This window comes from Hypomesus nipponensis, chromosome 9 (assembly GCF_054491055.1).
Source record: "Hypomesus nipponensis isolate SF chromosome 9, ASM5449105v1, whole genome shotgun sequence".
In the NCBI taxonomy this organism is placed as follows: Eukaryota; Metazoa; Chordata; class Actinopteri; order Osmeriformes; family Osmeridae; genus Hypomesus; species Hypomesus nipponensis.
The window spans coordinates 21,185,161-21,202,946 of NC_140369.1; the positions used below are offsets into that span (position 1 = coordinate 21,185,161).

Consider the following 17,786-nt stretch of genomic DNA (forward strand, 5'->3'; position numbering starts at 1 on the left):
GCCACACTTTATTAGAATAATCTGGTGTATATTTAAGATTTTTTGACACAATTTTGAAATGAATTAAGATTTGCGAGGATTAAGCTATTTTCAAAGATTAGTGATTTTTATCATTTTATTTGAAACTTCATTGAAAAAGTAAAGGCTGTGGAAGTATACCAGACATTATTAAGATACTCTGGTGTCTGTTTGAGGTTTTATTTTCCCAAAAATGTATAAAAGTGTATATTTTTCAAAATGGTATGGGTTGTTTTCACCCGGTCCCTAACGCGATGCTACAAAGTAGCGTTTTCCGAATGTGACACGAATGTCAAATATGAAACTAACTTCACCTCGGTCAATTAACACACTTTTTCGATGTATTTAGTGTGAAATGCTCCCACACCTTGGATGACTTGGGTCATACTGATTTCTCTGTCTATGCCATGTGTTTCAGAACGTTACTCACAACGTCTCTCCGATGGCCTTCCTCTACCTCATCAGAGCACAGATCTACGGTGGCCCTGAAGTGCAAAACACACCCCATAATATGAGTACATCCCCCAAATGAAAACACTCCCCCCGAATACGAGTCAACTCCCCCCAAATCGGATGACTTGTTCACCTCCCCCCAATACAAAAACACGCTCCCCCAAATGGAAAACCACATTACATTAACTCCCCTAATTTGCTAAACAAACTGAACCAAAACCGAACAGTGACCCCATGAAACGAAACCGTGACCCTAATAGCAGTGGCAGCTGGTGAAAATTATTCTTGGTGGGGCTGTGAAATATTCAGTCAATTTGGTAACCATCCAAATCCTCTGCTTGGGGTGCTAATTCCAGCTTCCTTTAGGCATCATTTTTGAGGACGCTGATTTGCTAAATATGTGTTTCTTGTTAGCAACGGTCAGCAATTCACCTATTGCCAGCAGGTTGGTAGGCGTTTTGATGGGTGCTTATTTTAGCACCCCAGATGTTGAGTATGAAGTAAATTGATCCAAAAACTGATTTTTTTTTATATATATACACAACACTTTATTGTGTATTTTTAACACAGTCATGCTTAAAATGAGTAGTTATTGTTTAGAAAATATATTAGATGAAAAACAAAAATCTAAAACACTTTTCACCAGGGAGGGCGGCGCCCTAGCGCCCTCAATTGACCAGCCGCCACTGCTAAGTAGATACTATAAATATGATCAAAAACAAATCATGCTTCAGTTTTATTGATGACTGTCCCAGTGGTACAGGCAGGTGTGACTGATGCATGCTTCAAAACAGGCCTGACTCTTTCCTCTCTCTTCCTCCCCCTCCAGTAAATGTCAGTAAAAGTTACACCAATAACTCTGTCATGTGTTGCTAAGACAGTGCTAATAGTACTAGACTCTATGACACAGATACTGTAGCCTTTGAGCTTGTGGGCCCTATCTTGCACCCAGTGCAATTGACTTTGTACACAAATCATGTTTTATTCCTATTTTGCACCCGACGCGCAGTGGACTTTTCCCTCAACAGACGCACATCGGTGAATTAGGGAATTAACTTGCGCTCCGGGGGCGGTTCAGCAAAAAGAGAAGGTGTGTAGTAGTCTAAAATCAGTGGCACGTTATTCAGATGCTATTTTAAGGCGCATGATTGGCCCATGCACACTGCTGGCAAGGACAGGGTCTCTTCCATGGGCGGCGCTAGGGGGGCTAGCAGGTGCTTCAGCACCCCCAAGAAAGACCAAAGCACCCCGATAGCACCCCCTAAAATATTGCTAATTTAGTAATAGTATTCAGGCCCAGAGTGGGCATTGGGAGAATTCCCGGTGGGCCGCTCTGCCCGCTCATAAATTGGGCTAGCAGATCACCTGCTTTCTCTTTGTTTTTTCACACACCGAATAAAACGATGTGTTAAGTTTGTTAGGTTACTGTGTGACCGATAAGTAAGCTAATAGGCTACATTATGTTTTAATTTAAATAAGCGCATGATCAAACCGTGCATTAAAAAGTGCAGTTTTCAGTTGTCGCGCATGCTCTCTTTCTCAAACACAAGTGCGTGTACCAAGGTTGTTTACATGGAGACAACCCTAAACCATCATTTATTGTTGTGGAGTGAGTTAGCAAGATTAAGCTGATTCGAAAATAATAAAATGGATAGGAAAAAAGATGCCAGGAGGAGCTGAAAAAGCCAGGTAAAAAAAATTAAGATCTAGCTGTCACTTCATAGGTTCCTGCAAGGGTGGGAAAAATGTTTTCTCAAAAGCCCTGAATCTTTCAGGTAAAAATGTGGGTTGTAATTTCCCGAAAATATAACAATATGAGTCAAACGTAGTTACATTTACATTAGGCTAGATAAAGCTCCAAAAACGATTTTGCACTGAAAGTGTGAGCTCGCATTTAAAGATCCTGTAAAGTAGAATTAAAAACGAGTTTCAACATAAACATTTACAGCAGAGACAGCAAACAGTGAGCTCTCCAACTACTTGTAGCACATTACCATTTCACCAAAATACCATCATTCTACACTGAGTAGCCTAATATCAAGTTAGCGGTTTGCACTAATAATAGCAGAGATACCTCTGGCAAAGTTATCTCGTATAATTATAACAAGCACACAGAACTGAGTGATGAACTGCTGGCGGTGGTGGATGGTCCAGGTGCAACCGGAGGATGAACGGCCGGGGGTACGGCTCGGCGCTGCCAGAGAAGCCATGTGCTGGTAAACCCCGTCTGTCTCTGGTCCATGTTAAAACTGTCCGCCGTGAAATGGTCAGTGCAGAGACGGCTGTTGGAGTTTATCCGAAGCTTTCCATGAGCGTGGCTCTTTACAAAATGTAGCCTATCCACTAATTGTTCCTTTCATTTTCAACAGGGAACTTAAATGGCGATGCAGCGCAGCGTCGGACAGTTCACAAAACATAAATTAATGTTTTTTTTTTTTTTTTTTTTAAACATTTATTTGTTTTCAGGCTTTTTACAACAGAAATGTAACGTTTTTTAACGTTAGCCAACAATATTTTATAGTCCGCTCAGCTAATGGAACCAGCACTGGCTTTCCCTTGGCTGAGATATTAGCCCAAAAGCTAACGTTAATGCTAGCAAGATTTAAAGGCAATAACATTGTGTACGGTTGACAAACAGTAAATATAATTTTATAGTATGTTTGACAATAAGATTTGCTAGCTAACCAGCCATGTCACTGTCCCAAAATCAATATCAAGATTGTCACGTACAATATCTGCAATATAGCCTACTAGTACTAGGCTACAGTACAGTACAGTATGGCCGCAGCCTGTGGAGTCTGCGAGTTGAATAGCAAATGGATGTGAGATGATCGCCTCAATCAACATTTTCTCCAAACAGTGACTATAATTTCACAGTATGTTTAACAACAAGACTAGCCAGCTATCGAGCCATGTCATTGTCCCCAAATAAAATCAAGATTTTTATGTGTAGAGTTGCTGCTACTGTCGTGTTGGCCGCAGCCTGTCTGAAGATTCATTAGCGAGGTGAACAGCAAATGGGATGTGAGATGAGCGGTTACGTGACATTGACACACTAGGCCTATATTCAGAAAAAATATGTTTTTCGAATAGGTTAAAATAAATATTGAAGTCACTCATTGTTGTAAATACAAGTTAGCTTTTTAAAGTCTTTCAAAATTGTAAATGGAGGCTTTGACCACGTCACTGTTGTTCTGGTTACTTATGTAAGCAATAAGCCCCAAGAGGCCCTTACCTGTTCTTAAATCAGCGTAAACCACGGACTCACGGGGCTTATTGCTTTTCAAAAACTGTTACTACAAATATTTGATATGGTTTCATCAATAAAAACAATTAGAAACAAGTTTAATAATAAACCATCATTCTTCCGCTACTACAAAGTATAGTTCCTACATAAATCGTTGCCACGCAACAGCCAGATGGACATCTTTGCCGTCTTTTTCAACTTGAAATATTAGATGCGCAGTAATATGGAATGTTAAAGAGGACAACCTGGGAGGTTATGCTGGATTTTACAACGGCATGGAACGCAATATAGCCAATCACAATCAAGGATGGGAACAACCAGTTTTAGAATTCAGATATTTTGTACAGGCTCCTGTGGCCAGCGGAATAATTTAGAACGGTGAAAATACAGTTTTTCTGCAATGACGCAGTAGGTGTCCGTTATGTAAGGGATAATGTATAGAACGCCAGTCATTATCGGGAAAATAAACCCCGACAGGGCGAACAGCACCCCGACGCGAAGCGGTGTAGTTTCGCTCTGAAGGGGCTTATTTTCCCGATAATGACTGGCGTTCTATACATTATCCCGCTTATTACACGGCTACTTGCCAACAAAATTACTTAACACAGTGTGTCTTTTTACAATTTATTTGTTACCATTCGTAGTGTTGATCATCAGAGAAATAGTTTGACAAAGACGTTGAACTTCATAGACTTTTAACATTCTTTAGGCTTTAAATCAGCTGACGTTGCTAAGCAACGGAGTACGCTGGGGTTGAAAAGTTACCGGACTACTTGCGGAGTGCTATGAAAGACGTGAATCAGAAGCAAAAAGGCCACTTTCCTTGACAGCGGCCTGTTATTCATAGCTACGGTCTGTTATCAGAAGATATCAGACCGCAGAACGTTGGGAAGCCACATTCAAGTGAATGGAGCTTTCTACAGCGTTAAGAACAGCCGTGTAATAACACCCTATAATGTACACCCCTGCAGCCAATCGGAATCGAGTATTCACCCAGACCATGGTATAAATATGTATTAGCTCACTGATTCTTGAAATAAGTGACTAAACATGTCCCCCATCAAAATGTTGCAATTTGACTTAAAAGATTATACATTATTTCATTTTAAAACGCTTTATAAGTTGTATATGAAAGATTTGTGTATATTTATATATTTATATAATTGTATATATTTATATTATTTCATAGCCATTTTATAAAATACCAGCACTGTACTATGAAAGCCCATGCAAATGAACTCGTCCTCCATAGAGGTCACAGTATAAAAAAATTAATAATCCCAAAATGCACAAATATGAATATCAGGTTAATTGGATGGCTTAATAAAAATATCACCAAATACTTAAAGTAAACATTGCAATATTTTATACATTAACAACAGTCTTTCAAAATCTGTCATCAATTCATGGAAACTCCGTCAGATATTTTTCTAATTCGAAATAAATCAGGCATATATTGGTCAGCTTTAACCCTGAGGACTCCCTTTGACTTCTTTCTGTTGATGGATGCAGTACTCCAACACATGGTCTCGTAAAAAAAAGCATAATATTCAGCAAAAAAGTTGAAATTCCTGTGGTCACAGCTTTTATGGTTCAAACCTGTCTTCAAAGTAGGGATGATTTCAATCAAGAATTTTGGAAAAAAAAGTTGTTATTTTGGTTAAGTTTAACAGCTGCTGGCAACTGAGGACAATTTAAATGGCTACCATTTACTAGACATGATTAAGTTGAAAAACATGTTATGTTGTCAGACGTCAACTCTGTCAGAAATGTTTTCTGACGGTGTTGACATGTAAGCTACCTGTCATCAGGTACTCTTTGTTTGAAGTAGTGACCCTTTTCCTTGATAGTCTGTCCCTTTGCCAAGTCAAAACTAGTTAAATATCTTTAATCAGTTTGATTCTTGATTAGTTTGTCAACACCGTCAATTGTGTGTCCACACCGTCAATTGTGTGTCCACACCGTCAAATGTGTGTCAACACTGCAAGATTGAGGTTTTTCATTTTTATAAAAAAATGTATGTTTATTTTGTTCAAATGAGTGTGTTCATATATTAAAACACCAACTTATATACATGCATCAGTGTATTGTGTGCACAAAACCACAGATTGAACCACTCATTGAACCAATGAAAATGTGTAAACTAAATGAAGGTAATTTAAGATGGCTGATTCCAAAACGATATAATATAAACAAAAATAATATTAAAAGTGTATACAATGCAATTTATCACTTAACCTTGCTAAGGCACACCATTTCTACACACTTTAAGACTTTACAGTGTTGTTGAATTGATCTAACACAAAAAAATCATTTTCATGTGTCAGACGGAGTTGACAAATGTCAAGTTACTCAGTAAATGTTTTTTGTTTTTTTGAAAGTGGTTAAATAAAAAACCTGTTCCTTTTCATTGCATGATAGATGAGACCCGTGTTTATGAAGATATCCAATTAAACTAAATGTAGTGTAGATTTTTTTGTTGTCACTTTTCAAAAGTACTTTTGTCCCTTATCTCAAGAATTGTTGGATGCTGTCCTCCTCTCCTACTCTTTCTTCAATGGCTAACTAATCTATCTCTTTCTCTCCCTGACCCTGTCTTTATGCTTGAGCAGCACTGGTTGAAGCCTGAAAATATTTCAAACAATTTCTGCATAAATGCAGGTAGCAACGCTAGTGATAACTACTTATTTAGCTGGTCAGCTCAATGATGACGGGTAAAATAGGGCTTGTGAGACTGCTCACCAAAAGAACGATGGGGAACCCACTTGTCTAGCAGATTAAGACATGTTCGTAGGTACCTAGCGAAAAGTAACCTAAACTTTCCTAGACTTACCTACGGTACGAATGCTGAAGGCTCGCTGATATCGCATAGCGTCGTTGCTAATGTGTGCTGACGTTGTGACTGTGTGTATGTGAGACACATGAGTGACAGAGAGACGGAGAGAGAGCAGGGAAAGGAAATGTAGCTGAACGAATACGCTGCGTGTTTTTGATAGCGTTAAAAACATTTTTTATAATGAAACGCAATATGTGGTGGCCGGTGGTGATTCTGTGGCGCACCGCCACAAATTAGTCTATGTGTGGGAAACACTGAAGTCCAAGCAACCAAAGCTGTCCTCTCAGCCATCTTCTTCCCATCTTCATGTTGCCCATCTACACATTCCATCTCTATGCCCTGCCTGTTCAAGAGTCCTATATCTCTATCCCGGGGATGACCCTGTCTCAAGGGGAATGTGACCCTGGAGGAGCCCTGGACAGCAGCTTGCTAAGAAGCTGCCTGTGTATGACCATACGTCTTGTCAGTGAACGACTAGGAAACCATCATCTGAGACAACGTGTGTGTTAGTGTTTGTATATGTGCGTATGTGGCCTGTCCTGGCCATGTGAAGGTGACTGAGAGGTTCTTAAAGCAGCAAAGACATATCCGCCAGGATGTGTCTTTTATGTAAGACTTCCTTCATTAATATTCAATCATCACTATTCTGAGCCAGTAGACTGCATTGGAGTGTGTGTGTGTTTGCATTCATGTTTTGAAATCTGCCTGACCCAGCCCAGCCTTGCCTGCAAGACATACAGTCAATACAACTTTTTAGAATGCAGCACCAGTCAACACAGGCTCTTGGAATGCAGGCTGGCACTCAGATCTGCATGGCTCATAATGCAGGCACTCTCACACCCAGCCTAAAGAGGCTCTACGGTGTAACCATTAGCAGGTATGCTTACAAATACAAGTATCTTAACACTGAAAGAAGCTTCATGCTAACTATAGTGGTTCTGATGTTCTGTAGGATAGAAGGATTTGAAATGTAAACAGGCTGAAACAGGTTCAGGCAGATCAAGTTTGATGATGAAATTGATCATCATATATTTGAGCTTTGACTAAATCAAGTTGTTTCTGTGTCCCCTTTCTCTCTCTCCATTCACCTGTTTTCTTACAACAACATGACCAGACACTTCCACCACGCTACATCTTCAGCAGCCTTGGAGAATGCTCTCTTGGAAAGTTCTCACAACCCTGTAGACAGACTTGGTACAGTCCGCCAGCATTGACTAACCCCTGAGTGCATGAAAACACACCTGTCATGCAGCAACTGCTTGTTGGGAACAAGATAGAGCAGGCACTGTGTGGAATGGCACCATTCTCCTTTACGGCTGAGCAGGGCAATGTAACAGGCAAGTGACACACAAACCTATTTTTGTTGTAAAATGCCATAAGAACACCCAGATATTCTGCATGATAGTCAAGACAAAGACACCTGTCTAGATATATCGTAGTCTTCTGTAGAAGGGATCATATAGCAGAGGAACTGGTTGAGCTTGTGCCGGTGCTGGAAGACTGAATAGAAAGATGGACAGGAAGTGTCTGAAACAGCCACAAGAAACAACAAGCCTCTTTTCAGGAGCCATTCGATACGTGACTGCGTTCAGCGTGCCGTGCACCCGAACGTACAATACACATCCAAGTGTGCACCTCTCCCCCCTAGTGTATACGCACACTATCAAACACACTCACATGTGTAATTCAATCACAAAGACACTAGTAAACCTTACAAATACAAAGTATACACATTCATGTATGCATGTGCATACTCACACACACATACACACACACACAAACATACCTGTCGCTGAAAACTCAATGAAGCGCCTCAAGTCTGTGAGGAATCATACACACCTCACACACATACTCTGGCACACCTTCAGCTGTAACTCAATCCTAATACACTGGTCATGCACACCTTTCACAAACACAAATTCAAAAAGGCAGATATTCAGGTTTAATCATTTACTGGTTAACTGGTTGTGGGTGGGTGGGGTAAAGCACAGTTTTTAAAATGCTGTGAGGTGCCATACGCTGGTGACCCTGCCTCTTATACAAGTCTGAACAAGGCAGGGTCATAAAGCCTGGGTGCTAGACCTGGGTCGTAAATAACCTCTTCTCTGACCACACCCATGACTGGGTTATCCCTAACTGAAGCCACAAGTCAACAAAAGACACTGAATCTGTCCTATCTGCAGCTCTGAGGAGAGCACCAACACACGCACTCGCACACACACACACACACCAGTGAGGCTCTGTCAGGTCAGCCATTTTGAGTGTGTTAAAATATTGCCACAGGTAAGCTACCTTGATTTACGTTTATATGTACTGTATACTGTATATATGTGTAACAGACGTGGCCTCGCCCCCATCAGAGTTACACTATGCCGACGTTCACCCACACCTGGGATCAAACCCACCAACTCCGACATCCCAAGCGTGACTACCAACTAAGCCAACGAAAATCTGACACTTCGCTGGAGCGTGTGGTCTGTATACATACCAGAGGAGTGAGTTTAGCGCTCTACACCAGCTACATATGTACATATATTAGATAATGTATTATGAGAGAGAGACCCAGGTACTCTCCTCAGCACATAAACAGACACAAACATTCCCCCCTCAGTTTCTTTCTCGCTACCTAGGGTAAACTAGTTCCAGAAAACAAAACATACCTGTGCACTCCAAAACTTAGCTACCATGACACATCGTCTCCACAAAGCCTACAGTGTTATGACATATATTCACTGAGCTGTAAATCATTTCAAGAAAATTTAACCAAAGCAGATACAATGTTTCACTCAAAGACTGGCAGTGTTGTTCTCGATGTGGGCTGGCAGGAATCCCAGGGTCCTGTACTGCCAGGTAACTTCAGGTTCAACCAAGGGTTTTCTGTACTACGATGGTGGATCACTTGTTACCGGGTATATCGCCATGGTAACACATGCTGAATGCCTAACCTGGTCGGGAGCAGGTTAAGTTGGAGATCAGAGCAGTAGGAGCTAAATCTCTCAGAGCGTCATGGACGTCAATAATGCCGTCCCTGATTAGCAGGGACGTCCGGGAAGCATAGAGCATGGACGGCGATGCTGTTCAGAGTGCCGTCCCTGATTTGCATGGACGGCGCTCGCACTTGAATGGTTAAGAAGACGGTCATGTTTAGCAGGCTGCAAAGCATTGCATGTAGCTAGCTACAGCAACTTTGGATGACTCAATAACCTTTGTCACGTTATTTTGTATGAATTGCATGTAAGTGTAGGCTATATATTTACGCCTTTATTTTTTTACATACAAAGTTAGGCCAATCAACAATAAAATCTCATGACAATATAGACTTGAAAAACAGTAGGCCTATATTATGGTTAGGTTTACCTACATATAGGCTACATATTTTTTTATTAGTTAGTCAATTGTTAATAAAGACTTATTTAAAGATTTAAACATTGTGTTATGACCCTTTGATACATTTATCATTCATTTTTTAAGCCGTCAGTTTTATTATTTATTATTCAAGTGTTTTATGGGTGGAGCAGAGACAAATGCAATACCATGCTATGCGACAAGTCAAGTTTTGAAAATATGAATTAAATCTTGTAGTACCAGCAAAAGTCGTTTTTGACTATGGATCCGGCGACATGTTATCTTACGCGGTAAAGTTAGCATTGAGCCAGAAGGTTTACAGTTATTAAAACATCATAAATTGACATGGCTGTTCAATTTTGATAGTGTGGCATCCGAAGTGTAAGGCCTTAATATCTTGAGCATTAGACAAAAACTCATAGAACTGGGCTGTGTCTACTACCGCACGCTTTACGAAGTACACTGCAATACAGTGCACTTACATATTCAGTGCACTCCGTCGCTGATAAGTGCTCTCTCAAATGGAACACTTATGTTAAACACTTGTGTGAAGTGACGGACGCAAATCTGCTCGCAACACCCGCGAAACCTGCCAAAATGAACGCGCTTCTCCACCCCAAGTGGAAAAAGCTGCCAAAAAGGCTCCTCCTCTTCCGCTATGTAACCAAGATGGCGCCCAGTTAGGGCGAGTAGTGTCCATCGTTGTTCACTTGGAAATGCCATCACTTTGAAAATCGGACTTTTGGGCGTGGCCTGTGGTGCCCCCTATGGTCTGATGTGGCCCATATTTGGTGTAGGGGTACCCACTTGGATGTAGTATCAATGTGTGTCAATGTCCTACCAGAGGAACCCTAATAAGAGTACTAACAAAAACAATAGGTTCCCTCCTACCAGAGGAACCCTAATAATACCAACAATTACAATAGAGTTCCTCCTGACCGAGGAATCCTAATAAGCTACAAAGAGATATCAAAAAAAAAAAAAAAAAGTTTTGTTAACTAAAATGGAACTGCTCTCAAAATGTGTTCATCCAGCCTCTTTGCTATCCCACTCCAAAAATGTAACACTGCATTATTTAATTTTATTTGGAATTAGATGTGATAGATGTTCAATTGTTTGCATTCCATCACCAAGTTCTCTTTTGTTGGAAATTAGCATTTTCTCTCAATTTTAGTCTACACAAAACTTGTATTTGGAACAATCGTTTTGTTCTGCACCACAACAAATCTTTATTTTATGAAAACTGGGTTTGATATAAAACATTTTTCCTATTGGACATGGACAATTATGGTAATCTTAAATCTTCTTAATTACTGTTATTTTTGTTTAAAGGAGACATGACATAAAAACTTCATTTTATGAGGTTATTTAAGATTAATATGAGTCCCCTAGCCTGCCTTTGGTCCCCCAGTGGCTAGAATTTTCGATAGGTCTAAACAAAGCCCTGGGTGCTCTTCTCCGCCTTTGACAAAATGAAGGCTCAATTGCTCTGTTTGAAAATCTCCAAGTGACATAGATACGAGAAAGGTTACCTCCCCTCTCTCTGCTTTGCCCGCCCAGATCATCTGGCCCGCCCATGAGAAACTGAGTTACCACCGTGCAAGGGCAAGTGCGATATCGGTTTTTCCTGGAGAGACATGGCGGGCAAACAGAGGAAGCACAACAGTTGCTCAGTGCTTGGATGTACAAATGCAAGCACAAATCTTTTTTTAGTTCCTTCATCCAAGCCTCTGCACAATCAATATCTCAATTTTATTTTCGCTGGAAATGCGCCGACACAACTTCCCAAAGTTTTGTATGTCTGCGCCAAACATTTCAGCCACTATTGTTTCCTCGACTTGAGCCAACACAAAGCTGGCCTTGCTGAACTTAAATTCTGGATCATTACTAAACCTCCTTAGTCAAGCTACAAACCTTGGACAAGTAAGTTAACTAACGCAATCATTTTGTTGCTTTACTGTATATGGTTACCTAGCTTGTTACCCTTAGAATGTGGCTGTAACATTAGCTCTGCAGCTAACAGCTGAGTTACTGTTGCGAATGTAAAGATAAATGGCATCAAGTGTGTGTGTGAATACATACGCTGTAACGCCAGTGTTGTACACTTCTTTGTTATTTGGATAACCGTTCTGCTGTTGGTGTTATGGCTCGCGATATCCGCCTTTCTCCACATTGAAATGACTGAGTGTGCCCCTCTGCAAACCAGGGTAATCAGATGAGAATGGCTAAATTCGAGGCATCTTACAGCAACGGGGACTACGAGCCATTGCGATACATCCGTTGTAAACATTAGCGCATGTTGCCACCCCTTTCCTCCTCATTAGCATTTAAAGCTACAGACACAGAAACGGCGCGTTTTGAGGAAAGCTCATTGAGGGACTGCTCGTAGTGGCTGTAACTATGCACCAAGGCTGAATTTCGGCAAAGATACTTCAGATACAGTATAAGGGGACCACTAAGGCCTATATAAAAGCATCCAAAAACAGCATTTCATGTCTCCTTTAAAACATGGATGTGTATGTCATCCTAAAGAGTTTTATACAGTTGTAAAAGCCATACCAAAAAACATAGTACCATATTAAACGCCGCCCTCGAATAAAAGCTGCACCAAAAATTCACATTGTGCAATAAACGCTGCCCTCAATTAAACACAGCACCAAAAATGAACATTGTGTAAAAAAAACCGCTGTACTCGATTAAACGACTCACCAAAAAATTCAGAAAACGGTTATTTAATTGGTTAAATTAAAACACAGTATTTATTACACAAGTCAATCACAAGTGTATTATAATTCCCTCGAAGCACTGGCAGACTCAAGTGGCTTCTTGCTACAGGTTTGAAACAACTTCTCCAAATCCACCGTGAAAAATAAACCTACAGTATAACGAGAAAATGACGACCTCATTAGCTTAATATGAACATACAATGACATGCGCATTATGTAAATAACGTTCATCAAAGTAAAATACACACACAAAACAACATGAGGGAATAGAGACCCCTAAGATCGCTAACATCCGATAACAAGGTCCGTGCTTTGCTTGCTTGCTGTTAGCTTGTCAACTCTCACTCATGGGCGTTCCAAAAGGCCTTCAAAATAAAGTCACTGTACTCTTACTAAATAAAGTCACTTAATAATACTGAAAGCAATTATATAATTCTAAATGAGGACATCGGTTGAAAATAAATTATACATTATGATAATGTAATTGCCACAATTACATGTAGCCTACAATTTAGCAAGGTAGCTGACTTCACCACTGGCGAATTCGCCTTTCATCAACCCCAAGTTTGCGTGCTACAGATCCATTGCTACTGGTGAGTGCTTTCTGCACAGCATTCTGTTTGAAAGCTGAACAATGTAGCAAACTTTGAGCCACACCAAAAATAATCATGATCAAATGCTGTGGTGTTTATTTAAAGAAATACGGTGTTATTGGTAAAGGGATTCTTTCACACCACTCTGTGACATTCTCGCTCCCATGTCCTTGTCTGGGTAATTTATCTATTAAAGAACAAGAATGGCTAACGTTATGGATGTGACATGTGGGAGAGGGATAAATCAGGGAGCCACCTGGTTCACCTGGTTCTGTTCACGTGACCACGTTAATTTTAATTAAACGCAGGTAGATGGTACGCCACAGTCGTTTTTTTGTTTTCAATCAGAGCTGGCCGCTGGTGATTAACGTGAAGCGGGTAAGGACAAGCGTCAGCACATAGTCTAGGTTTACTGATGTTTGTGTTTTATCTGGGATTCTATGACGGTAAATGCAATGTGTATGAAATAGTGGGATTAAATGGGAAATGCCACTGCTCTGTATCAATTATGCAATTATTGTCTTTGAGTGCCCCGTGTTAGAAATACATTGTTCCCATCGGCAGTTTATGACATCGCAGCAGACATGTTTTAATTATATGTAAACCCAGTATGTTTGATGGACTAAGGACTAATATGATGTTTGCTACTTTCAGGAATCATTAGTAGCCACTGTTGTTCCCCACTGTAGATTTTTATGAAAGTAACTATTTAAAAACCATTCGCTGTTCCTGGGCAACTACTGTAGAACTATGGAACGCCGAGTTAGTCAAAATTAAATCAATAAATAAATAGGTAAATAAATAGATAAATACATACATAAATAAATATGGCTATGGAATAAATTCTGAAATTAAAAAAAGATGGCAATAAATATATAAATATAGCATTATATAATTACATAGCTGAATCCATTTACCGACATCAATAAATAAATACATTTATTTATTTCAAAATGACGTTTTTGTAAAGACAACATTTATTTATTTCATGGGACTTTTACACGCCACATTTATTTCCACATGTATTTCCAGGCCACATTTATTTCCACACTACATTTATTTCTGTGCTGTATTTATTTCAAATCTCAGATGCAAACGAGAGGGGCGTGGTTATCGTCAGACCAACGCAGCAGATAGCTATGCTACCTGTATGGGGGTGACAGTGGAATCACACTGCTGAACGGCATGGCTTGTCAGGATATATTATTTTGGCACAGATAGTAGATTTTGTAGAGGTACTTGGGCGGATAAGTGCTCTACAGAACATAGATATTGAAGTCTTAAATAGTTTGAGACTTATCGAGCACTGTTCGTGTGCAAGATGTACAGGTAGTGGGGGGTGATAAGTGCCAGGTAATGTTAGCTAACACAGCTAGCAACAAAGAAGACAATCACTGCCACCACCGCTACATCGCTCTGCTATTATGTGGACAACTAGGTCGATAAGGCACCTGATTATAACGATCTAGCCTCACCATTATGCCATGCATTACCATTTAGTGAGACGAGACCTGAAGTGAAGCCAGACCATTCCAGACATTACCCATACCTTTGGATTTACAGTAGGCTACTGCTTCAAATTGAAGTCAAGTTTCTTAATGCTTTGTTATTATTGGCAATTTAAAGTTACAACTAACCAAGACGTGTCAAGACCAAGACCCATTCAACACGGTACACAATAACCAAACCCAGATATTAGGTACAGGTTTATGGAATTATTCAATATTAAATCAAACCACTACCACTGGACTCGTTTTAAAGACCATTCAGTGACAAAACGGGTTTGGCTGTTCATATGTGCCAATACAGCACAACACTACTAGCTCTACAGTAGCTAGCTCTAGCTGAAATGGCCACACTGATGTCGTCCTTTTATTATTTTGTCAGCTAGCTAGCCGGATAGCCAGCCACTTGGCCTACAGTTGCCGACTTCGAGACCGGTGATAGCCAACATACCACCTAGGAAGACATAGTGTTGGCAGTGATTGTTAGCTTTGCAGACGAGTTCCACGTCACACGAGCGAAAGCCATGTTTATAATGGTAACTTCAGCGCAACCTCATAGCTATCAAAGATCAAGTCCCCACACGTAGGCTACTAAGTCACTGCCATCACTCCCATACAAAGGCAGAGACGACACAGACATTATGGGCAAAGCTTGTCTACATTGTATGCTTTTTGGCAGTGTGATGCCACTGTCACCCCCATACAGGTAGCATAGCTATCTGCTGCGTTGGTCTGACGATAACCACGCCCCTTTCGTTTGCATGTGAGATGTTAAATAAATACAGCACTGAAATAAATGTGGAGTGGAAATAAATGTGGAAAAAAAATTGGTGCGTAAAGGTCTCAACGGTTATTTCATAGCCGTATTTATTTATGTATGCATTTATCTATTCATTTACCTATTTATTTATTGATTTAATTTTGACTAACTCGGCGTTCCATATAGAACAGCAGTTTAGGGCTTTCGGTTTGCTGTTGTGTGCCTATGTGAAACCACATCCAAGTGTTGTTTTGAGTGTCACTCATTTTGTTGGACGGGTCTTATTCTGTCTTTGTTTCTGAGAGTGCCCTCTTTAGGGTTGATTTAGTGATAATAGTTTGATTTGACATTTTGTAACCGGCATTATAGGGCTGGGCAGTATGACGGTATATACCGTGCGACGGTAGAAATGTGTCTACCGGGAGAGATCTGGCTCTACCGTTTCAACCGCGGTATACTCTTATACAATATTTTTGTATTACACGTGTCAATTAAATGTCTGGTTGTTGTATCGTATATAAGCCATCATATAAGTCACATTCTTGCGATATTTAGAATTGTAGTGTAACTTTTATTTGATTTGCTATTTTTGTTTGACCTTGAAGCACATTTGCTTTGGTCTGACGGAATTTTCGATGTGGTGTATTTTGTCTAGCGGACCACATTCACGCCGATGCTAATTAATTATATATTTGAGGACCCATTCTGCAGGTAACCAATTCGATTTGTTGTTCAAGTTTTGTCTCGTGCTGTAAAATTATTGTTGTAAAATTACACTGGTGGCGTTGCTAGCATTTTTGATCTAGGATGACTAGTGAAGGCTAACTACTTACTGAGAGCGAGGTCATGCCGGGAAATATCAAACTGAAGCTTTAACGTATCGAACGAGCTTTAACGAGGTCGATATGCCGAAACCCAAGTTATATGGATAGTAAAACTCAGACTGATCGCTTTCGCTTATTTTGAAATTTTCGTCGGAGTGCATTACGGATCCGCATTGAGCTGTGAGTGGGTCACCACGCGGATGGCATGACTGCGCATCAACCAATCGTAACGCTCGTACTCGTAACTTTTGAGTCTTGTTTTTAACTCAAGTGTTGTCTCATGTAAGGCAGTTGTTTTTGTTTGTAAGAAATAATCGAATGCGATAATGAAGTACGGTATGGTTATTTTGTACCATTTTTGTTTATTGAATTTACAGAACAATTACTATACCGTGATGTATACCGTAAACGTGATATAAAATTACTCATACCGTGATAGAAGATTTTGGCCAATATTGCCCACCCCTACGGCATTATAACAACATCGCAGCCTTGGTGCAGCTTGTTGTAATAGTAGCTTGTGTGAACACCTTACTGTACTGTGAATAAAGTGCATTATTTATTGCATTATAACCACTGATTGACTACAACAGCAGCAGCAGTCAAGACACAAGACAAAATGATCAGACACCAGTCATCATCCAATTACAGACCCCACTCACATGCATCAGTATATGTTAAGTAAATGCGTCAATTTGCCAAATAGCTATCGTTATGACAAATGGCTTACACGTGGTTTATACACTGTATATTCACACAAAACCATACCGCACTGCTTTGGCAGGCCACTCTTTGTCCCTTATTTCATAGTGACAAAGTTGGCATCCCTATGTGAGTTCCAGTTACCAGCAGGACACTACACCACTACTTTTTACATTTACGTTTATTCATTTAACACACGCTTTTATTCAAAGCGTCTTCCAAGAGAGAGCTTTACAAAAGTGCATAGGTCACTGATCACAACAACGAGACCTGCAAAACATTGCAGGTAGCCAAAACATGAAGCATACATTGTAAAAAAACAAAAAGTGCCAAAGGGAAGAACCATAAGAGCATGCAGTCAAACAAGTTACAACTAGAGAGGGTACAATTTCTGGGGAAATTGTAGGGTGTGCTTGCTTGCGTCGCTGCAGGTGGGTCCATTTTCCCTTCTTGTGATAATTTCAAGCATTTAGCCTACTCATATTGCATAATTCATTAAGAACACCCTTTGAAACAAGCGAACCCCATTAGAAACAAGCTACTGTAACAACGTTGTCACTGGCAGTATTTCAGATGGAACTGCGATTCAAACAGTACTGTCTGCTAACTGAAAATATGCCCCCCAAAACGTAAATAAGTTTGATATTAATTTAAGGGGACATGGCTAATTCAAAAGCAGTTTGCAAGAGGCAAGCTAGGTGATGTTACTAGCCAAACTTAACTGATTGTTTGAAAGCGCCGGAAATTAGAATGTTTCTTTTGACATAATAAAGTTTA

At 40.1% G+C, this 17,786-nt stretch overlaps 1 protein-coding gene and 1 long non-coding RNA gene across 5 annotated transcripts in view; one reads left to right on the forward strand and one right to left on the reverse strand.

Annotated features, from left to right (window-relative positions):
• The window catches only part of plekha6 (pleckstrin homology domain containing, family A member 6), a 133,433-nt gene that overhangs the window by 42,194 nt on the left and 73,453 nt on the right, over positions 1 to 17,786 (reverse strand). The gene's annotated exons all lie outside the window — the stretch shown is intronic.
• LOC146273456 (uncharacterized) overlaps positions 13,148 to 17,786 on the forward strand; it is a 52,792-nt gene continuing 48,153 nt past the window's right edge. The window contains exon 1 of the long non-coding RNA XR_014766556.1: positions 13,148 to 13,596. This is a non-coding gene — a long non-coding RNA (uncharacterized LOC146273456). The remainder of the gene's footprint in view (positions 13,597 to 17,786) is intronic.